This window comes from Toxorhynchites rutilus, chromosome 2 (genome assembly GCF_029784135.1).
Source record: "Toxorhynchites rutilus septentrionalis strain SRP chromosome 2, ASM2978413v1, whole genome shotgun sequence".
Classification (NCBI taxonomy): domain Eukaryota; kingdom Metazoa; phylum Arthropoda; class Insecta; order Diptera; family Culicidae; genus Toxorhynchites; species Toxorhynchites rutilus.
The window spans coordinates 213,508,264-213,534,394 of record NC_073745.1 but is presented as its reverse complement, the minus strand read 5'-3'; the positions used below and the strand labels follow the sequence as shown (position 1 = coordinate 213,534,394).

The 26,131-nt window shown below is 39.0% G+C and overlaps 1 protein-coding gene across 10 annotated transcripts in view; it reads left to right on the top strand.

Moving 5' to 3' along the window:
* Positions 1-2,199: 2,199 nt before the first annotated feature.
* LOC129767692 (potassium voltage-gated channel protein Shab) overlaps positions 2,200-26,131 on the top strand; it is a 339,910-nt gene continuing 315,978 nt past the window's right edge. For 9 of the 10 annotated variants that reach the window (XM_055768833.1, XM_055768832.1, XM_055768837.1 and 6 more), the window contains exon 1: positions 2,200-2,686. The gene's annotated coding sequence lies outside the window, so the exon portion shown is untranslated. Of the gene's footprint in view, positions 2,687-3,039; positions 3,149-26,131 lie in introns of those variants that run through there. The other variant, XM_055768831.1, reaches the window with a different exon arrangement.

Genomic DNA, 26,131 nt, shown 5'->3' with positions numbered 1-26,131 from the left:
TGACGCTGAATGGCATTTTTTTTTGCAACATCACACGGCAAAGGACCTTGTGATGCAATTGGTGGTACATTAAAACGGATGGCAACAAGAGCTAGTTTGGCTAGGTAGCATGAACATCCGATTACGAGTGCAAAAACGTTATTTGAATGGGCTAGCAAGCGAAAAGAAGACTATCTTACACAATTGTCATTTTCATATATGTCACAAGAAGAATATGATCAGGGTGTGGAAGAGTTGAGTAGCATGTATGATAACACCAAACAAATTCCAGGTACCCAAAAGTATCATTCTTTTGTACCTGTATCCGAGAATGAAGTAGCAGCAAAGTTGTACTCTAACGACAATGCAGCAAGTTATCATAATGTGTATAGAAATATAAGAAAATAATGAAAAAATTAAATTATATACAACAAAATTGTTAGTTGATAAAAATAAATGTTGATAAAAAATAAATGCTAAAAATTCTAGTATTATTATTAGTATCTCTTGAACTCCGATTGAGTAGAGAATTTTATTTTTTGCTTTTATAAATGTTGTGTTCTGTTGGCGCAACATGTATAACATGTTAAAAGTTTGTATTAAGATAAAAAAGCATATCGCTACGTTTTATATTAACCCACATGTGTTAAAATGAGAATGGCTGCATTTAGAAGGAGATTTATAATGAGCTTTTTTGTTTTAAATCACATCAGGAATCATAAATTGTGGCTAAAAATGATTGTTAACTTACAAAAATTCGAAGTTTAAAAAATTCATAAAAATTCGATGTTCCACAAAGTTCGTCAATTTTTAAATTTTCTACATGACTTCTATTTTATATGAAAAAAAAATGTGTTTTGGATATTGTAAATTAAAGTTTTTTTTGTAAATAAAAAAAAACGTACTATTTTTTTCTCAGTGTATATTTTTTTCATGTTTAGACATCAATACTCTATAACTCTTGCTAAGACACTATTTCGGTACGACTCATCGTTTTTGAGATATAAATTATCAAAGATTTCTCCTACTAGAATCGATACGCCCTTTTCAAAAGTTACGCTTGAGTCAAAAAAAATCCCAATTGCTGTGGAAAACTCATATTTCCTTCAACCCAAACGGAATACAAACTTTCATTCGAATCAAAAATACTCATGTTTTGTCATTTGTCGATTTCATTTGGAATTGCTCGGTACACCTAATAAAATTTGAAATACAATAAAAATGTCCAAAGGGGGGTACGGGTATGAAAATGTCCACGCTTGTTCACGGAGGGGGAGGGGGGAGTCTAAAATCGTGCTTTCACTGTCCACGTGGTATGTGGACAGCCCCTTTTAAAGTTTCTTACAGCAAGTGATCTTTTTATTTTGTCCGTCACTGTATACTAGTACTTAAATGATACTAGAGGAGTGAATAACTGCCTCAGAAAATGCGTTGATGGAGCTCTGTTTGAGCTAGAAGATGATAGTTTAACGACGTAAATCGGCGTGTCAATCAAAATTCGTTCGATTCTTATCACACTATTGGCATGTGTCCTGCATTCACTCAGTAACATCAACGTTAGCCATACACTAAAACCAGCAATGTACGACCCATACCGTTGTTAAAAATGCGTCCAACCACTGTCATCCGTGAGAATGGAGGAAAAGTACATATGTTTTATTCAATACTTTTAATAGAAATACAGCCTTGAACCAATGATATGGAAGAAAACTGCTTATCATGCGTCTCTTCACATATCTAATATTAACCAAACGGACGTCAAAATCACGATGACATAGTGGCGCGGCGATGTAATCGAAAAGTCGCATTCGAGAAATGTATGTGAGAAGGAAGTGACCGTTCGATTCGTTCTATGGCGGGCTCTCTTGCAAGTATCACAATCAAAGAAGGATATCACTGATCTGTTTGGGCGAGTAGCTTTGTCCGAAACATACGAACACACCGAAAGCCTGCAACACGTTCCCTTATACAATGAGTCTAAAACTTCTCATCAAAAAGAGGCGGGATACGCGGCACATCAACAGTACCTGCATCGGGCGGGAAATTCTCCCACAGTAGCTCCCTGCGCTCGGAAAATCTATCGCTGTGTTTATTCCCCTTCTGTGAGAACGGCTGAGTACATCGGAGAGTTGGATACAGCTCGAAGATTTTCTGGCGTAGAAAACCTATCTGCCGTGAATCTGTGAAAACTCTTTTCCTCGCTCTTCAGTTGAGATTCGGACGTTCAACTGTGCACACGTTTTGGACACAGGAGCTGCACTTTGTGCTGGCGAGATATCAGTTCCCACCAGATAAGCCATCTTACCAATTGTAACCAAGGAGGGGTTTTATTCTTGGCATCTGTTTAAGTGCTAGCGAAGGGCTGGTGGCAGTTTGAAGAAAAAGGACTGATATTTCCGACGCTCCACGCAATCGGACAGTCGGTTTTGCTCAAGAAGCTAGTTCAATCGAGGAATCCCCAAAAACGGAAAAACAACGGGGCGAAAAAAAGTGATGCAAACCTGGTTCTATCGGTGAATTGTTTCAAGTCCAAAGACGAGACTACTTTTTTCGCGTTTTCAAGGAACAAGTGCTGCGGGTGTTGGTTAAGGTGCTTGTTTTAAAAAGTTGAAATGAAAAGCATTTATGCGTTGTCCACAAAGATCGTCGGTGATACATAAAGGAAAATGTGATCTGCAGTGCGAATTGGAATCGGCGAGGAAAAAAGGTGAAGGAAGTTCTGGTTTTTCGAGAGGGTGTGTTACACGAAGAGAAGATGAAGTTTTGCCTATCGAGAAGAACCGAATTTTAGGTTTTTGGTGTTTTTTTGTTATTATATCAGCACTTCGTACTGCGGAAATGATTTCACGTTTGAGTTCAAAGTTCAAAAGATTGGCAGTTTACTACAAGAAAAAAGGATATCTGACAAAGAAAGTCAACAGGAGTTATTCCGAGGAGGAATGGTTCATGCTGCACTTTCGTAGAACAGGCTGAAGCATGGATATGAAAGGATATTGCCAGTTGCTTCTACCTTCTGAATTAATAATCGAATAGTTTGTACAATATAACCAAAAAAATGACCCAGAGTAGATGTGATGTTAAAGCAGGTGGTGAAAAATTAAAATATGTTGAACAAAGATTTTTCTGATAATCGAATTCGAGAATGACATACTCAAAGATACCTGTTAAGGTAAGATGAATGCACAAAAAAAGTAGAAAATATCGATTGGAAAAAGTGTGTGCGTTTTTCCCGTAATATTCCTTTTCTGATACTTTCATGGTGGTAACAAATTTTCTTCATTGGTTGAGAGCAAGAGCGGAAAAGCAGTCTCACTGAATCATGATGAGAACGGAGTGCGATCTCAATGAGCGAGTTAACCGATTCGCGAATCGTGAGAGAGTTGTTATAATCAAATCAATTCACATTTCGTAGTTACTTTTTGATGTCAATATGTGTTGAAGTTAAACAATATTTGGGACAAACTTGTGCTGAAACACGTGAAACTGGAATTCGATATACTTTTTATGTATAAGTTGAAATAGGTAAATAATAACAGTGAAAAAACTTATACATTACTGAATGAATCTTTTAAGTGACCGTTAGTAACGTTAGTATATCATTCGTAAATGTGACATAATATGTTTATGAGTGAATCGTCCCTAGCAACGGTTACAAACAGAACACAACCAATGGCATTTCATCGAACTATTGCGAGGGAGGAATTGATAGTTGAACCATCAATGTCGCAAGAAAAATTGCCTCTGCTTTTTCGGGATTCAGTTAATTATAATGTCACTCATTTCTGGTTACAAGTCAAGTGGGCGCCGCCAGGAAAGTCCTGCTGAGGCTTAATATTCGTCCAACTGCTGCTTAACGTGTTCCTGTTGAAGCATTCGTTCCTTTCACAACGGGATAGTTTCAGTGAATGTGGCGTTCAGTCGTTCCTTAGGGGAGAAAGGAGAGAAAGTCGATAAAAACAGCAAGAACTAATGGTTAATTGAAAGTACCCTTTTCCACATGGGTGTGCTTTTCTTCCTTTTTCAACTTCTATTCACACTCCTATGGAGCAAGGCTATATTATGTGTACAAGTATTTGCTGCAGGGATGGGGGTGGCTGATAATTTTCCACTCTTCCCCAGTACTTTACATTGCTTTGATGATATAGTTCCCTGAAATACCTTCAACTGTAGGAAATAATATAGGATCATTTATTGTAGTTGGTTGGGAACAATCAGTTATTGAACCCAAAAAAGCATATAATTATACATAGGAAGTTATTTGAGGGGGCTACATCATGCAATACTAGTATTACCAAGTACATTTCGACATATACGTGATGGAATTTTATGTATGATTGTTCCAGTAGTTGCGATACAATTTTCATAATATGAAGCTGCGTTTGTGACAATGTTAATATTATATCGAAATCAACGTTCGATTTGTTTCTTGCCTCGTAGTTTAACCTCCTAAAATTCCGAATGTTTTGAAACATTAGTACCTAGGAATGGAACCATAAAAAGTCCTAATGAATATGAGGCGTGTTTTAGCGGCAACTAGCGAAACAGGACTTAATTCCCTATGGTTCCCGAGTTGAGTTGAGAGAACTAAAGAAAGCGTTTTTCAAACTATGCTAGTGCGGTACAATATGGCATTCCTAAAAATATAACAACAATATTCATAACAGTGGTATACTTACGTTTTTGGATACTAAGAATGAAAGAAAGGCATGACCAAACCATCATTGGCATGTTCAATAGATGCGGACTGATAGGTACTATTGAGACAATTTAGTGTAGTGTCAGACATAATACCTAGCTGCAGACAAAAAATGACAAAAATCAAAACAAATAAAACAAAACAAGTGGATGGGTCTGGGCCTAGGGGCACGGAAAGGGATCTTGACATAGGAACTGTGATTGTGTGTAGTAATTGCATTTCAATAGAGTTTTTTCATTGCCGAAAATCTTTAATTTTTTCTCTTTTTATACCTCAAATGGAATCCCTGAAAACCCCGTTTCCTGTATGAACTTGTATCCTTTAAACAAGTTAGTTGAGATAACGTGGTGAAATCCGGAACCACATTCTGTTCAAAAATGTACACCATTAAAATGTTAAAGCCATTACTACCCTTTCTTCTGTTTTTTGAATTATGCAGAAGAAGACTAGGTTTTTTTGCATCATTTTTAAACACAAGTCTAAATAGTTATGATCTACATAAATGTAAGCCTATGCAAATAAATCTATGACTACACAAATGTAATATAGACAAAAATAGCATTTTCTCCTTCGTTGTCACGCTGTCTAGAACATTGTTTGTAATAACTTTACAGCCCAGTGATGTACATTGCGTATTCTATGGCCATGAGTGCCCTCTTGGGACGTTCGTGTAGCTGCTGTAGTGAATTGACCTCATTGGGTGTTAAGTTCTGCTTATGTATATGAAAGGGGAAGGAGAATGGGCCTGTGCTTTCGAGGAAGTGAAGCGGGTTTCTTAGGAAGACATATATGGGAAGCACAATATTAAGATCGCGACAACTCAATCTATTACAATCTGATATGCGTGAGTATACTCAACTATTTGACAATTATAATACAAATTCATGAAACAATTACCGAATTCAATTGAATTCAATATATTCGTTTTATGAGTAAAAAGGTTGTATAATTCCATATAAGGTAAATTCATGCATTGTGATAGATTATGTTCTTCATTACAAGTAAATTTTATGACAGTCTTTATACGCTTGGTATGATACCTAGGACAAAATATGTGAACGGAAGAATTAGCAAACGATTATTTCATTTTACGTTTCCTTCTGAAGTTTTCATCTCTCAAGTGTACGTACTTCTCGGGAGACCGAGTTAAGGAAACATATTCTAGTTTGCACAAAGGTAAGCGAGTACAAAAGTACTCGCAATTTGCATTTATTTGCTGAGACTATTCTCCCACGCTCCATAGATTTGAAGTCTGTGTTAGGGAAACACATTTCAGTCGGAACAAAGAAGCCCCCGACTTACATGTATTTGGAATGTCAATTTCATCACGCTCCATGTATTTGAAATCTGTGTTAGGGAAACACATTTCAGTCAGAACAAAAATACCCCCGACTTTCATGTATTTGCAATGCCGATCTCTCCAACGCTGCTTGGTTTTGAAGTCTGTGTTAGGGAACACATTTCGGTGAGAGCAAAAGTTCCCATACTTTCATGTATTTGCAATACCGATTTCCCCAAGGCTGCTTGGTTTTGATGGCTGTGTTAGGGAAACCGTAGATCGGGCCAATCAAAATGAGGCAGTTAGGGCGTTTAGATAACGCTTAACATTTTACAGTTATTCAATTGTTTATCTAATGAAAAATAACATTTTATTAAATGCGATAGAAGCGTAGAAACATTCCCTATCAATTGATGCAAACATCTTTCCGATCCAGTAAGAAATGTTCGAGTTATAAACATTCGGAATCTTTCATTTTTTCCTGCATGTTCTGTGTTTAGGTTTTCATTTTACCCCCCCTATACTCCGGTTAGACGTAGTCCCACGTTAGAAAACGAAATACTGGATAAATTTCCTGTCTAATGCTATATAACACAACATATGTCGCAATAACGATTTTGAGTAATATGCGTTTGAAAACTTTTAATAAATCGTTACATTTTTCGTAGAGTTAATCTGCTATATAAAAAGCGAAGACATAGTCCTATGTCAAAATGCGAGATGTCCGTCATATACATGGTTTTCCAACTTTAAATTCCGAAAGTAAATTGAAATGAAACTCACTTAGAATTCGAATTTCGATGGAACTAAAGTTTGGTTTATGCCATTATGTGTGAAATACAACATCATTCAAATGTCCACCTAGGGCTTCCTCGCACACCTTGATCCGGAACAGGTAATTTTCGATGATTTTTCGGCACATATGGGGCGGTATCTCGGTCATAACTTCACGAATGTTGTCTTTCAAATGCTCAAGAGTTTGCGGAGAGTTGGCATAGACACGGTCTTTCGCATAACCCCACAAAAAAAAGTCTAGCGGGTTCAAATCGAATGATCTGGACGGCCAATTGGCATCACCAAAACGCGAAATTATGCGTCCCTCAAATTTCGTTTGCAATATGGCTATGTTCGGTCGTGTTGTGTGGCACGTGGCGCCGTCCTGCTGAAACCACATGTCATCCGTATCCATATCTTCAATTTGTGGCAAAAAAAGACGGGTGGGTAATGTCGGGGACATAGCCGGAGTGACGTAGGACTATACAAAGGGGACAGCTTTTGTTAAATATATATTTTAAATATATTGTTTTATTTTCTTCTCCTACGTGAATACCTACCTATCTACCTGAAAAATGGATTAGCTTACTGTTTACTCTTTATGAATATGTTGATGGTTCTGAAAAGAACCTTTGGTGTTGTGTTTTTGTTATCACTCGATATTCCCATCTTGTTCGGTTAAACCTTCCTGTTTAGCTATTGCGTTTGCCACTCGCCACAGCTTTCACAGTTGGAAAATTTCTTCCCATCCAGCTTGTGACATGTTGTTCAGTAAATTACATTTAATGCGACGTGCCGGAGAAACACTTTGCCACTCACTGAAACTAATTGTTGCCGTGATGAGCGCCGAACCGAAGCTGCTCTGTTCTTGATGCGGGTTTTCTGATTGTCGTGAGCAGCTTTACAAGCCAACTCGAGCACTCCGACGGCCGAAGCTGTATAATCGCTGTTAGGTATACTGGTGCTCCGGGACCAATCCGTTCGGCCTAGTTACCCTTGCGGAGCAATTAGTGAATCTGACCAACAGGGAACTGGAGACCTGCACGGTTCGAGTGAGACTTTGCCTTTCCCTTAACTTGTCCTCCTTTGTTACGTTCACGATGCCGATGCCGTACGGTTTACAGTTTGAAAGAAAATAAGATATTTTTTTGGGGTCCGCGTGTTTTATACTCAAGCGGTACACACTCACAGGATAGAGACAAATCAGCAGACTCAGCCAGAGGGGCGAATCCAACGAGACGAACGAATGAGCGTTAAAAGGGAGCGATGGCAAAAAAAAAATACATTCACTAGAGGCGAATGAACTGAAAAGTGTAAACCCTCTTAAAGCCAAAAAGAAGAAGAAGAAGAAAATACATTCATTACGATTTGTTCGCTCGTTGGATTCACATGCAGGCTAAAAAGGGTCCTTTTCAGGATCACAAAATTATTTTCAATCTAAAGAGTTTATTGTTTTGTTATCACTCGATATCCCCATCTTGTTCGGCTAAACCTTTCTGTTTAGCGATTGCATTTGCCACTCGCCACAGCTTTCACAGTTGGAAAATTTCTTCCCATCCAGCTTGTGACATATTTTACAGTAAATTACATTCAATGGCACGTCGCATTACCACCACTCAGTATCGGATTGGAGGTAATTTTAACCTGTAATTGAACATTTGCGATGACAGTGGTACAGTGTCGACTTTCAATGTGGGGTCATAATTTGGACCCCGAACTCTATGTTTACAAAAATGTCCAACTAAATATGTCGCATTACAGGTCCGTCCAATTAGCTAAATGTCGAGATAAGTGTAAATTACTGTACTTTCAATCTAGAAGCAATTTAAGAATTGGTGAAAATCAATAAGCTCAGAACAACTGCCAAATTCACATACTCATCATATCCTGGCAAACAAATTATGAAAAAATCAATTTGTGTTTTATTATTATTTTGGATATTGTTTTAGAAAGCATTGAACTGTATTTCCTAAACTCTTTTTTGGGAGGTTTAATGGCCCTGAAAAGCGCCTTGTTTTATGGAATGGTTCCAATTTAGAAAACTTAGTACTCGGGTTTTGAAAAAAACCCATTTCGAACGCCCTCGATGCCGCCTTGTTCTGGATTTGCCATCAAAGCAGTTTGTATAAAGAACAAACTTTTTTCTTCTGCTACCTGAAGCCGTTTTGCGATTGCGTTTGCCACTCGCCACTCGCTGCAACTGCCTGTTGTCTTGATGTCCACCGAACCGAATGTGTTCTGTTCCGAATGCGGGTTTTCTTATCGTCGCGAGCAGCTTTGCCAGCTAACTCGATCACTTCGGCGGCCGAAACTATATAACGCCGGCTAGGTGGACTGGTGCACTGGTACTAACGCGCTCGGCCTAGCTACCCTTGCGGGGAACTCCAGATCAACACGGTTCGAGCGGGATTTTGCGAAACGATGTGGTGTACGGCTTGAATGAGAATGATCGTTACGGCAGCGGAGCGGGGATTTTTAAGCTGACTGGCTAGGTAGAGAATTACGCATGTGTGAGACTGCGACCAATGTTTCGTTCATTTTTTTTCTTTTTCCTTTCCAATCGTGCTTCATTCTATTTCGCTGCTGATCTGGTCGCCCGTTTTGGCCGGTACGATTTGAGGAGCACAAAATGGACCAATCAAAAATGGGCACATAGTGCATTTTGACAATGCTTGATATTTCACAATTATTCAATTATTTATCTGAAGAAAAATTAAATGTGATTCGTTATGATAGATGCGTAGATATATTTCCTATCAATTGATGCAAAAACCTTTGCGATTTATTGAGAAATGCTTGAGTTATAAGCGTTCCAAATCTTGCATTTTTTCCTACTTGTTCAGTGCCTAGATTTCCATTTCACCCCCTATATCTTCCGGTTAGACGTAGTCCTACGTCAAAAAATTGGTTAACATGCGGCCATAATTACCGTCTCGCCGTCCTCATTTTCAAAGAAATACGGCCTGATGACTCCACCAGACCATAATGCGCACCAAACAGTGACTTTTGGCGGATGCAATTGCCTCTCAACAAAACAAAGTGGATTTTCTGAGCTCCATATACGGAAATTTTTGTTGTTTACAAAGCCACCGAGCTCGAAATGTGCCTCATCGCTGAAGAAAATTTGATGCGAAAATTCAGCATTTTGCTGCTGTTGTTCGTTCACCCAATCGACGTATGCCCGACGCATTCCATGGTCACCACGCTCTAATTTTTGTACTAGTTGGACTTTATATGGATGTAGGTGCAAGTCCAAATGCAAAATTCGCCACAATGATGTGTTTGACAAGCCCAATTGCTGAGCACGTCGTGGAATCGGAACATTCGGGTCATCCTCCACACTGGCAGCAACAGCAGCAATATTTTCGGCCGAACGCACATTACGATGATGCACAGGTTTCACAATATCCGCTACGGATCCAGTTTGTTCGAATTTACGCACTACATTAGCGATTGTGTGCTCTGTAGGCCGTCCATGACGACCAAAATCCATCCGTAATGCTCGAAAAACATTTGCCGGTTTTTCATCATTTTTATAGTGGACGGCGCCAGTGGTTGTATGGTTAGCGTAACAGCCTCACAATCCGATCGGCCTGGGTTCAATCCCAGCTGGCGTCGTTGGGATTTTCTGAGGCGAAAAATCTCTGGTTACGTCTTCCTTCGGAGCGGAAGTAAAAGAAGTTGGCCCGGCTCATGAGTTGTTGAGTCTGATAGGTAGGAACAGGTGGAGTCGCCTCCCTGATGTCGGTGATTGGCACTAAAGTGGCGGAAATAGGCCGACGAAAAATAAGCGAAGATAAAAAAAAAAAAAAAAAAAAATCATTTTTATAGTATAATTTAACAAAATTAACACGTTGTGCGATGCTAAAACGATCCATATTGTAAAATGGCAGACATTCAACTAACGATATGACGCTTTGGTTGACAGCTATGTCAAACGGTTGTCAGCGCAGGGCTGTATACTTTCGGAAGCCCGAAATGGAAAACCCTGTACAAACACATTCAGAAGATTATTGTTCATCCGGACGGATCAAAAGTTTACGATGAAATCCATTATTGCTGGAGTTTCATAAGAGTATATTACAAGCCTACAAAGAATGGAGCAGGGATTTTCGATGTTTGATGTTTGGTTTGAATAAGTTTGGCAATGAAATAGCAATTAAATAATAAGCTTTACAAAAATCAATTACTTAGTTCTCTCAAAGAAATGCGCTCGAACTGCTTGTACAGGGAGCCCAGATGAGCAACAATTTCCTATATAAAACCCGAATCTAGCTCGTTTGCCTTTGTCAATCAAACTGCTGAGCCTCTTGAATGTGGGATTATTTCCAGAACTGACTAGGGTAAATGATCTTGGTTTGTCCAATTTGGGGTGTTTTTACGCAACTAGTAAATGCAAATCGATTTTTCTTCATTAAAATCACACATAATCGATACGAGTTTAGGTTTGTTGAAAAGCCCCAAGTCTCTAGTTGCTAATACTACCATAAGGTGTTGAAATTATTCAAATTTTTATGTTTTTTTACGATTTTCCTTAAAGAAGAATTATGATCATGGTTTGACCACCTCTGATCATGGTTTGCCCAAAAAAATTAAATTTCACTTTTTTCCAGAAAAGTTTTTTTTTCAAAAATCATACCTTTTGAACTACTTGACCGATCGACATATCAAAATAACACCTTAGCGGTCCACGAGTTTTCTCGTGTTTCGCGTTCCTCCCTTACGGACTCGTGTGAAGTTAGCGGATAGAAGTTTTTGTTGCGTGCAAGTTTCTGTTCAACGTCTTGCTGGATTTCATGAATAATGAATTATTTTAAATTGATTGTTTATCAAATAACATCTTTCACAATCATGCCCATTAGATAGAGAATTGAATCATTCATTTTCCCACATAATTAATTTGATAATAATTTTCTTGATCGTGACAGAGAAAAGTTATAGACTGAAACGTGAGCATGGGTCAGTATAGGAAAATATACAGAATTTTGAAAATCAAAAGAGTTGTTCGAATAGAGTTATCGAAGTTATTCGATAGAGAAATATTTCACCTATCTTCCAGTCACAATTTTATTAATCGGAATAGGGTCTAAGAAAAGCTATAGGCCAAAGTTATATGGGCGAAATTAATTATTTTAAAGAATATTGAAAAAAAGTTATTTGAAAAGACCCAATACACATTCTCGAGATAGTACTTATTCAATATAGAATATTTTTATCTATCTTTAGCAAAATTTCCATTGGTCGGAAAAGGGTCTAAGAGAAGTTATAGCCCAAAACCTATACAACTTGTATGGGAGAAATTAATTTAAAGAAAATTTTAAAAAGTTATTTGGAAGGACTCAAAACACATTCTTGAGATAATACTCATTGGAAAGAGAAAAACTTCCTTTTTCACTATGGCTTTTATAGTGAACCTTATAGGAGAGTTATCTTATTCTCTAGTTTGCTCTAGCTCTTTAAAATATTTTTCATAGTGCTGGTGATAATGTTTGGCGAACTTTTTACGAACCCATGATTACAATACAATTATAGAGTTCAGGAAAATAAAAAAAGGAATTAAAAAAAATTATACTTATTAAATATTTTCGTACCGCATAGTTCTCGAAGTTTTCTGAAAAAACACAAATATCAGTAAACATATACGAACATATTCAAATATAAATAAAACCGGTTCTGAGTTTCAAATTCTAAAAAAATTAATAAATTTGGGAATATTTATTTTTTGTACCGTGTAACATTGTTAAAATTCTGTTGGGGAACCGCCGCATGTGTCGTCAATTTCGACCAATTAGAAGTGGATATTTCCGTTAGGATAGGGGTTGAGATTTTTCAATTGTTCGATAGTTAGTTTCATGACATATATTATTTTATTCAATATAAAAAATTGTTATGTAGTGACGAAATCGATTGACGCAAAAATTTCATCAATCCGTCTGAGCAATAAGCGTTTGAAATTGGACAATTTTCACGATGTGCCCGATTTTCGATTTTCAATTTGTACACCAATATGTTCCCGAAAGACGTAATCCTACGTCAAAAAAATGCCACGAATCTGGGGGAATAAATTTTATCCCAAATTGCTGCAATATCGGAGGATTCTTAATAGATGTCCATTTTCATTACATGCACCCTGGTATCGCAAGTAATGTTGAATATGACCTTACCCCACTTCCCACCGAAATAATCTCATTTAGAATAAGCCCCAACAGCAAAATAGGGCCCATTAATTAGCACATTAACCGCAGAAATGTCCTTATGTTCGGCTCTAACGGCAGTGTGTCATGTGAATGCGAAAATCAAACTCATTACTTGTAAATATACGGAAAAGCGTGAAGCGCTACTAGGGCACCACATATTTTGCCGCGTTTCTGATGACCGTCGGAACACAAGGACGCTAATTGTTCGGGCGTGAAATTGTCGTTTTCTTCCATCCATTTGTGTGTCAAGCAGTTGGCGGATAAACGCAGACCAACTTCCTCTTTTCCATATAATTAGTGCCATTTCGAGCGTCGGATTACGTCCATGTATCGCACCTACTACACCTACCACACACAAGGACTGCGAGCCATCGCCATTACGGACTTTGTCTTGCACCACTCAGATGGCTACATAACGGGGGAAACAAATGAGTTTGAATATGTAACGCAATTGTAAGACATCACGAAACACTTTGTTCGACACCTTAACTTTTTTTTTCCCTGACAGTGGCAAACGGATAGTTTATCGTTTTACGCCCGCTTTCCAGGGCCGTTGAGTCCGTGGAAATAGAGTGGATGTACAGTTTTCACAACCTGTGTCGGTGTTCGAGGAGTGGGATTATGCGCTGTGCTCAATCGTTTGGAATTGATATAGCGGATAATCCGGTAATTAGGATGAATTACAATAGCTAGGTTGGCTTCATTTGTTCGTTTCATGGAGTGCTGGTGTACATCTGGGATTGTCTTCTTTATTTTTGAATTTTTTGTTTTCTATCCTCCGCATGCCTGAAGTATTAACTTAAAAATTCAATTCATTTTAATAATTTCTCTAAAACTTTTCTATCGGAATACGATGTCTGTTCAAAAAGTATCGTGACTTCCGAAATTTCGGGGGTTACGTATATTCGATTCTAGATTTTTTTGTGTCATCATGTTGGTACTCATGTCTCTCACTTATGCTGCCAAGTACGGCTATTTTGAGTGTTCAGTGTTTTGGTTCATCTCCGATTTTTGCCTATTGCAAGAATGGACCAAAGAATCTGTATTAAATTTTGTGTGAAAAACAAAATTAAGTGCGCGAAAAAATTCCGAATGTTGATTGCGACATCTGGTGAACCTACCTTGGAGCGAAAAAAAAAGTTTTTCGGAGTTCGAAAAAAATGTTCTCGGAGGGTCGAAAAGATGCAAACGACGCAAAGCGTGCCGGAAACCTGAGCACATAAACAACTGAAATCGAATAAATAGTAATCCATGATAAGAAGTAATCTGTGGGTATACAAAAATCGTGATACTTTTAGAACAGCTCTTGTAGATAGAGTAGTCCGCTCTATTCCATTCCATTAGGCATTTCCATAGCCATAGCCAATTTTGCTTCAGTACTACGAAGGAATTTCTCTAGAGATAGGCAATAGGCCAAAATCGAAGATGAACCAAAACACGTGTAAGAAAAGCAGTTATCAAAAATTAACTGAACATTCAAAATAGCCGTACTTGTCAGCATAAGTGGGAGCCATAAGTACCGACATAATGCCACAAAAAAACTTAGAATCGAATATACGTAACCCGCGTAAATTCGAAAGTCGCGATACTTTTTGAGCAGACCTCGTACACCTTATCACTTGCGCCATCTTTCGAACACACTTTCATCCACCCTTTCTTCAAAACCGACCTTTCCTGTTTTCCGGAGCTTGCCCTTCATAATCGCCCAGAATTTTTCTATTGGGTGAAGTTCTGGCGAGATTGTCTGCTGGACAAACCAGACGGAATCATTAACCTTCTTTGCCACGTCATGAATCGAAATGTTAAAATTGCGCCTGAAGTAATCCCTCACCTTCCTTGCCTTCACGGGGTCGATCATCTTCACTTCCGCTGCTGGCTCGCCGCTGGTTCGTCTAGGTGACCTTGAATGACGGGACACGGTCGAATGGTCGATTCCCCACTGTTTCGCGATCCACCTGAGGGGTTGGCCTGGATTTTCCACGATCGCGTTCATAATTTTTTGTCGAAGCACTTTTTGCTTGGAAGCCATTTCGATAACCACTTGACAGATTGTGAGAAATTTTGCACATGTAAACATTACACTCTAAACTAGTTTTACCCGAAATTTAATCAATTTTCACCCATGCAATAAAGTTATACACAAAATAAAGTGTTGTATTTTTTTGAGTAAAGTTTTTATGTAATGTTTGACGTAGGACTACGTCTTACATCAAGGGTGCCAAATCAGAAAACAGGCCACGTTTTTATGAAATAAAATTAACGTTGATAACTATTTTTGCATCGAACGGATTTTAACGATTTGCTTACCAATCGAATCGGATGATTCTAATATTTGTTTTATATTACAATCCCGTATTCTGTATATGGTTTAAATTGATGAAAATTGAAAGCATTCCCATTTCACCATACATTTGTTCTGTCCATTTGTGTGCTTTCCCGAACAGAGCTGTCAATAACGGGCAACTTATGCAGCCGCTGGAATACAAATAACGAAGGGGGATGGCGAAAATCGAATATTTACGAACTAAACTCCAGTCTTGCAAAGTAAGTAAGCTGTTGCTAGCGTATAAGTATTGCATCTCCTCTGAGGAAATTTTTTAGGAACTTTCTGTGTCCGTAACAACAAAGCTTATTCTGCTCGTTTTCTGACGGTGAACGTTCGAAAAAAAATTATACGTTCCTGGGAACATTGTAAAAAAATCATAAATATAGAGTTCGGGAAAAAGAAATGTCGTATTTCTGATCGAAATTTGTCGCTTTTTTTTTTTAAAATACTTGAAATTATCCAATTTAAGTCAAATAGGCGCCGTTTAGTTCGCAAACTTGTTGCCATTTACAAGGCAACTTCATTATCCCCCCCCCCCCTTTATAAACTCCTTATTTGCAAAAAACTCAGACAGCCAGTTTTCGCAAGCCTCTTTTGAGGCCAACTTAGTATCACCAAGAACGTTTTGCATGGACCGGAAGAGATGATAATCACTTGGAGCCAGGTCCGGACTATACGGTGGGTGCAATAGGACATCCCATCCGAGCTCCCGTAGCTTCTGGTGGGTCATCAAAGATGTGTGAGGCTGAGCGGAAAACAACACCATTCCTATTGATCATTTCTGGCCGCTTCTGGTCAATCGCCTGCTTCAAACGGTCAAGTTGCTTACAGTGGAGAACCGAGATGAGGGTCTGGCCATAGTTGAGCAGCTCATAGTGGATGATTCCCTTCCAATCCCACCAAAAACCAAGCAAAACCTTCCTGGCCGTCAATCCGGGCTTGGCGATGGTTTGGGCCGGCTCACCGCGCTTCGACCACGACTTTTTTCGCTTTAGGTTGTCGTACGTGATCCACTTTTCATCACCAGTCACCATCTTCTTCAAAAATGGTTCGAGCTCGTTCCGTTTCAGTAGTACATCGCAGGCGTTGATTCGGTCTAAAAGATTTTTCTGCATCAACTCGTGTGGCACCCATACATCCAGCTTTTTTGGAATCCAATTTTCTGCAAATGGTTCCAAACGGAGTCTCTGTCGGGTAGTTATCGGGTGCGGACGCGTTCACAATCGCTCCGCGTTTATTTTCGTTTAGAGTTTTAGTTTGACATGATCAAGCGAGTTTTGTTTCTTCCGGGTTTTCCTTTATTTGTAGTTTTTCGAAAACAGTCGTACATAGTGTGTGAAAACATTTGAGTTTTATACCTTTATAAAAGCACTAATCAAAGCTAGCCTTTTTTCTTTTGACGTGGGACTACGTCTAACCGGTGTATATGGGGGTAAAATGAAAACCTAAACACAGAACATGCAGGAAAAAATGAAAGATTCCGAATGCTTATAACTCGAACATTTCTTACTGGATTAAAAAGATGTTTGCATCAATTGATAGGGAATATTTCTACGCTTCTATCGCACTGAATAAAATGTTATTTCTCATTAGATAAACAATTGAATAACTGTAAAATGTTAAGCGTTATCTAAACGCCCTAACTTTCTCATTTTGATTGATTTGATTTGATTGATCTACGGTTTCCCTAACACAGCCATCAAAACCAAGCAGCCTTGGGAAAATCAGCATTGTAAATACATGAAAGTATGGGGACTTTTGTTCTCACCGAAATGTGTTCCCTAACACAGACTTCAAAACCGAGCAGCGTTGGAGAGATCGCTATTGCAAATACATGAAAGTCGGGGGTATTTCGACTATTTCGGCTGAAATGTGTTTCCCTAACACAGACTTCAAATATATGGAGCTTAGGAAAATTGGCATTGCAAATACATGCATTTTGTTCCGACTGAAATGTGTTTCCCTAACACAGATTTCAAATCTATGGAGCGTGGGGAAATCAGCATTGCAAATACATGAAAGTCGGGGACATTTTTTTCCGACTGAAATGTGTTTGCCTAATACAGACTTCAAAACCAAGATGTCTGGGGAAATCGGCTCAGCAAATAAATGCAAACTGCGAGTACTTTTGTACTCGCTTGCCTTTGTGCAAGTGCCTGAAGTTCATCAAATCAAGCAAATTCGCGGTTCGAGAAATACGTACACTTGAGAGATGCAAACTTCAGAAGGAAACGTAAAATAAAATAATCGTTTGATAATTCTTCCGTTCACATATTTTGTCCTAGGCATCATACCAAACATAAAAGGACTGTCATTTAATTTACTTGTAACGAAAAACATAATCTATCACAATGCATGTATTGACCTTATATGGAATTATACAATATTTTTACTCAAAAAAGCAAATATATTCAATTCAATTGAATTCGGGAATTGTTTCATTCTATCAAAAATTTAATCAATATAAACGAATCATTGCTACGCTAAGGTAGTCCCACGTCAACGTTGCGGTTATATCATAGATATAACCCACCCATTTTATTTTTCCTGAGGCGTCGGTAGTGTGATACAGGAGGACTGTGGTTTTGTGAACAGTTCGAGGCACTCGACTGGAAATGTTTCTTCAGTTTTGTGAATTTGGAAGTTTAAACAAAGTGCGATAAACGAACGGATCCAGGTTTTGCGTTTCAGTGTTCAGTTTCGGAAGCGTCCATTTCTTCAAATTTAATGCATCGAAGCGCTCGATTGTATGTGTGTATACTGCGGAGCAGTTTTCTGAGAGAAGGTCGGAGCGGGAGCGGAGAGCGGAGAATGAGAATCAGCTTGGCGTCAGTGAAGATGGATTCTACAAAGCTAAGTGCATCTGTTCTATTTTCTCTCTCAGAAGTTATGCTTGAGTTCTTCATTCGCTTAGTTTCGTGCCGCGAAATGTTTTTTTTTCATCGTGCGAATGTGTGTGTTAGAGTGGCGAGTCACGATGGGTAAAATCGGAATCATGTGTTGTTTCCGTTTTTAACGGGTTCTATTCAGCTGGATTGTTTGGTTTTTGCTGTGAAATATGGTCAAAAACAGGATACCAGGCAATGCGACTCCGTCAGCATTTCGGTGTACAGCTTCCGGGCTTGCGTCTTCCCCACCATGTTTTGCCTTTCGTCGCGGTTAGGAGCCTTCTGAACCTTGTATGTACGCAGGCCCTCCCGCTGCTTGGTCCGCTGGACGAATGAACTTGACAAATTCAGCTTATTGGCGACATCCCGGACCGAACTTCTCGGATCACGTCTAAACTGCTTAACTACGCGCTTGTGATCTTTTTCACTGACGGAGCATCCATTTTTGCCGTTCTTCACCTTCCGGTCGATGGTTAGGTTCTCGAAGTATCGTTTTAGTACTCTGCTGACCGTGGATTGGACGATTCCCAGCATCTTACCGATGTCCCGATGTGACAACTCCGGATTCTCGAAATGAGTGCGCAGGATTAATTCACGACGCTCTTTTTCGTTCGACGACATTTTTCAAATTTACGAAAAATTGACAGGGAAGCATGGCCAACGTGATCTATACACTCTTATCTGATTATAAGCGAAAGCTGAAGATATAATTCCTAAAAATTAAATTTCTAAAGCGTTTTTTCCGTGATGCAATTTGTTATGACACACCCTTCACCCAGTTCCTGGCCAATCAAGCGAGTGCTCACATGCCGGTCTACTTGAATGATTTCAACGATTTTATCTGTTTCCACGACGATTGGCCTACCAATACGGGGTGTATCTTCGACAGCCACTACACCAGAACGAAATGATCAAACCAACGCTGTGCTGTGCGAATCGTTACAGTATCGGGTCCATAAACTACACGATTTTTTTCGGCCGCCTTCGTTGCAGTTTTATCTCAAAGGTAGTAAAAACGTAAAATATGGCGAATTTCTTGCTTGGTGGACTCCATCTTTGACGCGCTATAACTTGAGACTGAAAAGGACAATCACAACACTGTCAAAACGACACTTGTAGCACAGATCTTTAAACAGTCTTTAAATAGTCGGATAGTATGATCCGATGCGATAAGTACAACACAAGATATGTTTAAGTGTTGCCATATACTGACAATATACGACATTTATTTTTCCCCAACCCAATATAAATGAAAAAAACACGTATGAAAGCATTTCAACCCAGTACCGTGTCTCAAAATTAATTTAAAAATTCCAAAATTTCGAATTACCAAGAAAACGGACCGCCCAACGCTCTATAATTCTGTGAAAAAAAACACATATAAAAAAACACGTACATTTAAATGAAAATAATGTTTTAATTATGCTAAAAATAAACAAAAACTAATTTCGAAATACCAAAAAAAAATATTTTCGATAGAATTTTTTTATGACTTGCAGCGGTACACCATATTAGACGCACTTTGAGTATTTTATAAAATTTTCATCTCCAAGCCTAGTGAGAATGGGGAAAACAAGAAAAGCTATGTTTTTTACTATGACTCTTATAGTGAACCATATAGGGACTCATAAAAATTACCTTATTTTCTAATTTGGTACCCTATACAATATTTTCCATAGCGCTGGTGTTTTTAGGACACTTATTACGAACACATGAATACAATACAATTATAGAATTAAAGAAAATAATATTTTTTTAGATATCTTCGCCCCACGTAGTTCACTAAATTTTCGGAAATCGTAGAAACCTAAAAATACATGCGAATATATTTAAAAATAAATTAAACAAGTACTGAGTTTCAAAATCCTAAAAAAATATCAAAATATGGAAACATTTTTTTTGTACCGCACAACACTGTTAAAATTCTGAAAAAAATCCCACTTATCTAGAAAAGTCGTAGGAACACATTCAAATACGAGTTAGAGTAAAGGGTGTGTCACATCAAATTGCATCACAGAAAAAACGCTGTAGAAATTTAATTTTTAGGAATTATATCTTCAGCTTTCGCTTATAATCAGATAAGAGTGTATAGATCACGTTGGCCATGCTTCACTGTCAATTTTTCGTAAACTTGGAAAAATGTCGTCGAACGAAAAAGAGCGTCGTGAATTAATCCTGTGCACTCATTTCGAGAATCCGGAGTTGTCACATCGGGATATCGGTAAGATGCTGGGAATCGTCCAATCCACGGTCAGCAGAGTACTAAAACGATACTTCGAGAACCTAACCATCGACCGGAAGGTGAAGAACGGCAAAAATGGATGCTTCGTCAGTGAAAAAGATCACAAGCGCGTAGTTAAGCAGTTTAGACGTGATCCGAGAAGTTCGGTCCGGGATGTCGCCAATAAGCTGAATTTGTCAAGTTCATTCGTCCAGCGGACCAAGCAGCGGGAGGGCCTGCGTACATACAAGGTTCAGAAGGCTCCTAACCGCGACGAAAGGCAAAACATGGTGGGGAAGACGCAAGCCCGGAAGCTGTACACCGAAATGCTGACGAAGCCGATTGCCTGGTAACGGACGACGAAACCTACGTCAAAGCGGACTTTCGTCAGCTGCCGGGCCTGTTGTTCTTCTCCGCAGAGGACAAATTCAGCGTTCCGGAGGAGATTCGCAAGCAGAAACTATCCAAGTTTGCCAAAAAGTACATGGTGTGGCAAGCGATCTGCTCTTGCGGAAAGCGGAGTGCCCCCTTCGTGATGACCGGCACGGTAAACGGGCAGGTTTACCTTAAGGAGTGCCTACAGAAGCGCTTACTACCACTATTGAAGCAGCACGAGGGCCCGACCATCTTCCGGCCGGATCTCGCTTCGTGCCACTATTCAAAGGACGTGTTGGAGTGGTACGAAGCCAACGGGGTCACCTTCGTGCCAAAGGAAATGAACCCGCCCAACGCGCCGGAGCTTCGCCCAATAGAGAAATATTGGGCGATTATGAAGCAGGCCCTCCGGAAGAACCCAAAAGTTGTCAAATCGGAGGCGGACTTCAAGAGAAAATGGATTTCTGTTAAAAAAAACTACAACCTGACGTTGTACAGAACCTTATGGACGGGGTAAAGAGGAAGGTGCGAGCATACGGGCTTGGGCTCGAGGTATGAATAAAAAGAAAATGCCAAAAGTTGTTTAATAGTTTTTATTTTACTGTCTAAAATTTTCAAAAGGATCGGTCTACTGGGCGAATTTCTACAACGTTTTTTCCGTGATGCAATTTGATGTGACACACCCTTTAGTACTGAATCTTTCTTTAAATGCCCAATTTTTTAGAACTTAAATTTTTGATGAAAACAATTTTCGATAATATTTCTCGATACATCATAGTATTGAGTATGGTATGTAAAGAAATGGAAAGTACGTTCTTCACCATATATCCTATGGTGAACCACATAGGGGTTCAAAAAATAGTCAACCATTCTTATGTTGTACCCCTACAATATTTCTCATAGAGATGGTGATTTGTTTTGGGGCCCTTTTTACTTCTATATCCAGCTAGGCCGGAAATAATAGTGATCAATGTATCCTAACATAAAGAAATCTAAATAACAAATAAAAATAAATACCGAACAAAATATTGAAGTTTACGTAAAAAACTATAAATTTATTTTTTGCAACTTTATATGACCAAACTATTGGTGGTCATACTTCAAAACAAAGATGGTCGTTGAAACAAGTTGAAATATGTTCAATGCATTCTTTTTCATACTTCATTATCGATAATTGAGTCATTTCTTTTAATCATTGAGATGAGAACTCTACACGATCCCTCTCATGGAAAATTCCCAGATTAATTTTAGTAACTCGGAGTTTGTTTGGACTTCACTCTCACTCTCACTCGGATCGAAGAGATGAATAAATTGGTTGAATGAGATAGTCCTGCCATACAAAAAAAGTTCCTTGAAGTTGTGCGCCATTCCGTGACGTAGTTTGTGATATGAGGAATACACGCTTCTCACGAAAACATATCATAAATTCATTGTGGACAAAAAAAAAAAGAATGTAATCTTCGTGAGCGGGCATTCTTTTTCGGCATGGTCGTTAGTGCTGACGAGGGTGACCGGTCTGTGTTATTCCCGATGGCGTTTTATCGTTGTAGTTATTCAGTTGGATCCTTCCCCTCCATAGTTTATCTTTGAGGAAGCAAAAATAGGACGCCAGCAACGGCTGGATAGTTTGGTTCTCGTTTGATTGCAAATTTTCGGAAATCGTAGAAACCTAAAAATACATGCGAATATATTTAAAAATAAATTAAACAAGTACTGAGTTTCAAAATCCTAAAAAAATATCAAAATATGGAAACATTTTTTTTGTACCGCACAACACTGTTAAAATTCTGAAAAAAATCCCACTTATCTAGAAAAGTCGTAGGAACACATTCAAATACGAGTTAGAGTAAAGGGTGTGTCACATCAAATTGCATCACGGAAAAAACGCTGTAGAAATTTAATTTTTAGGAATTATATCTTCAGCTTTCGCTTATAATCAGATAAGAGTGTATAGATCACGTTGGCCATGCTTCACTGTCAATTTTTCGTAAATTTGGAAAAATGTCGTCGAACGAAAAAGAGCGTCGTGAATTAATCCTGTGCACTCATTTCGAGAATCCGGAGTTGTCACATCGGGACATCGGTAAGATGCTGGGAATCGTCCAATCCACGGTCAGCAGAGTACTAAAACGATACTTCGAGAACCTAACCATCGACCGGAAGGTGAAGAACGGCAAAAATGGATGCTTCGTCAGTGAAAAAGATCACAAGCGCGTAGTTAAGCAGTTTAGACGTGATCCGAGAAGTTCGGTCCGGGATGTCGCCAATAAGCTGAATTTGTCAAGTTCATTCGTCCAGCGGACCAAGCAGCGGGAGGGCCTGCGTACATACAAGGTTCAGAAGGCTCCTAACCGCGACGAAAGGCAAAACATGGTGGGGAAGACGCAAGCCCGGAAGCTGTACACCGAAATGCTGACGAAGCCGATTGCCTGGTAACGGACGACGAAACCTACGTCAAAGCGGACTTTCGTCAGCTGCCGGGCCTGTTGTTCTTCTCCGCAGAGGACAAATTCAGCGTTCCGGAGGAGATTCGCAAGCAGAAACTATCCAAGTTTGCCAAAAAGTACATGGTGTGGCAAGCGATCTGCTCTTGCGGAAAGCGGAGTGCCCCCTTCGTGATGACCGGCACGGTAAACGGGCAGGTTTACCTTAAGGAGTGCCTACAGAAGCGCTTACTACCACTATTGAAGCAGCACGAGGGCCCGACCATCTTCCGGCCGGATCTCGCTTCGTGCCACTATTCAAAGGACGTGTTGGAGTGGTACGAAGCCAACGGGGTCACCTTCGTGCCAAAGGAAATGAACCCGCCCAACGCGCCGGAGCTTCGCCCAATAGAGAAATATTGGGCGATTATGAAGCAGGCCCTCCGGAAGAACCCAAAAGTTGTCAAATCGGAGGCGGACTTCAAGAGAAAATGGATTTCTGTTAAAAAAAACTACAACCTGACGTTGTACAGAACCTTATGGACGGGGTAAAGAGGATGGTGCGAGCATACGGGCTTGGGCTCGAAGTATGAATAAAAAGAAAATGCCAAAAGTTGTTTAATAGTTTTTATTTTACTGTCTAAAATTTTCAAAAGGATCGGTCTACTGGGCGAATTTCTACAACGTTTTTTCCGTGATGCAATTTGATGTGACACACCCTTTAGTACTGAATCTTTCTTTAAATGCCCAATTTTTTAGAACTTAAATTTTTGATGAAAACAATTTTCGATAATATTTCTCGATACATCATAGTATTGAGTATGGTATGTAAAGAAATGGAAAGTACGTTCTTCACCATATATCCTATGGTGAACCACATAGGGGTTCAAAAAATAGTCAACCATTCTTATGTTGTACCCCTACAATATTTCTCATAGAGATGGTGATTTGTTTTGGGGCCCTTTTTACTTCTATATCCAGCTAGGCCGGAAATAATAGTGATCAATGTATCCTAACATAAAGAAATCTAAATAACAAATAAAAATAAATACCGAACAAAATATTGAAGTTTACGTAAAAAACTATAAATTTATTTTTTGCAACTTTATATGACCAAACTATTGGTGGTCATACTTCAAAACAAAGATGGTCGTTGAAACAAGTTGAAATATGTTCAATGCATTCTTTTTCATACTTCATTATCGATAATTGAGTCATTTCTTTTAATCATTGAGATGAGAACTCTACACGATCCCTCTCATGGAAAATTCCCAGATTAATTTTAGTAACTCGGAGTTTGTTTGGACTTCACTCTCACTCTCACTCGGATCGAAGAGATGAATAAATTGGTTGAATGAGATAGTCCTGCCATACAAAAAAAGTTCCTTGAAGTTGTGCGCCATTCCGTGACGTAGTTTGTGATATGAGGAATACACGCTTCTCACGAAAACATATCATAAATTCATTGTGGACAAAAAAAAAAGAATGTAATCTTCGTGAGCGGGCATTCTTTTTCGGCATGGTCGTTAGTGCTGACGAGGGTGACCGGTCTGTGTTATTCCCGATGGCGTTTTATCGTTGTAGTTATTCAGTTGGATCCTTCCCCTCCATAGTTTATCTTTGAGGAAGCAAAAATAGGACGCCAGCAACGGCTGGATAGTTTGGTTCTCGTTTGATTGCAAAAGTTTTTCGGTGCGTGTGGTGGGGAAGGAAAGCGAGTTCAGATGTAGGGCGTCACTTTCCCCGCCCCTTTCGCTACAATATATGGTCACAATGTGTTGGTTCATGTTTGTAGTTTCTCTATATTTTTTCCAAAATCGATGTATGATATTGTCGAATAGACACAGTTGCCGCTGGAGAAATTCGATGGCACGTGTTCCACATTTTGGGTCCGTTATTTCGATGTGTGCTTATTCAGTTTACATCTTGTGTGTTGTGTTTATTTGAATTTATTAACTTAAGATAAAACTTTTAATTAACTGTCAATAACAAGTTTGAGTCAATGTAAATTGTAAAACGATAAATTACGATCGTTACGATCCAAGCTCGAATGTAGAAATGAAATGAAAATAATCCAAACATTCGCGATCAGCAGGATGCATCACGATGCACTAGAAGAAATACAGCAGGATGCTTTACAGTGGCGGAAAGTAATGTGTGTACTCCGGTATCCTCAATGGAAGTGTTCGCCCTTTTTGAATCTGCGTTGATCGTGAAGAAAAATAGGCACGCACACACTTGTCAATCGTTTGACAGTTAACTTGCGCGCATACTCCGAACTGTGTGCAACATAACCGCAGCCTGTCACGCCGTTAACTTTCGAGCACACACAACACTACGGAAAAGGACGCACACTATTCGATAGACAAAACGCTGCATAAAAGCGTGGAGTATCCTCTGTGAGGTAGAAAAACGATGCTCATGCCGTACCCATTCTAGCGAAACCGGGTCAATTGGGTTGCCTGAGGAAGCGTGTGGTTAAACTTTCTGTGTGTAGCCTGCAAAGCTCAGAACAGGATTTACGAACTTTTTTGTGTACATGTGACCCACAATCCATCGCTTTGGGAGATGATCGATTGATTCATATTGGAATCGATTCGGAATAAATGCACGTGGTTCGAGTTAATTTTTCAGAATTCCGATGTATCTTGGAAATACCGGATAACTTCGATATAAGGTACATTTCACATTCAAAATTGTACGTTGCATCGAATAGGATTGGGAGATCTTTATAAAAAGTTCGATCTTATCGAACCGATTTTCCAAACGACGTAGGGATCGATCCACTGATTAAAGAATCGATCTTTGCTGAATCAATCTTTGTCAACAAATTTCATATTTCTATCAAATATCAAAAGCATTTTGTTTTGTTTCTCGGCATGTGGCCCATAGGGCCATATTCATCTTGTGGCGTCAGGTAATCGTTTTATTTGATAAATTTATTGAAAAAATATTATTAGAAATTCAACAACC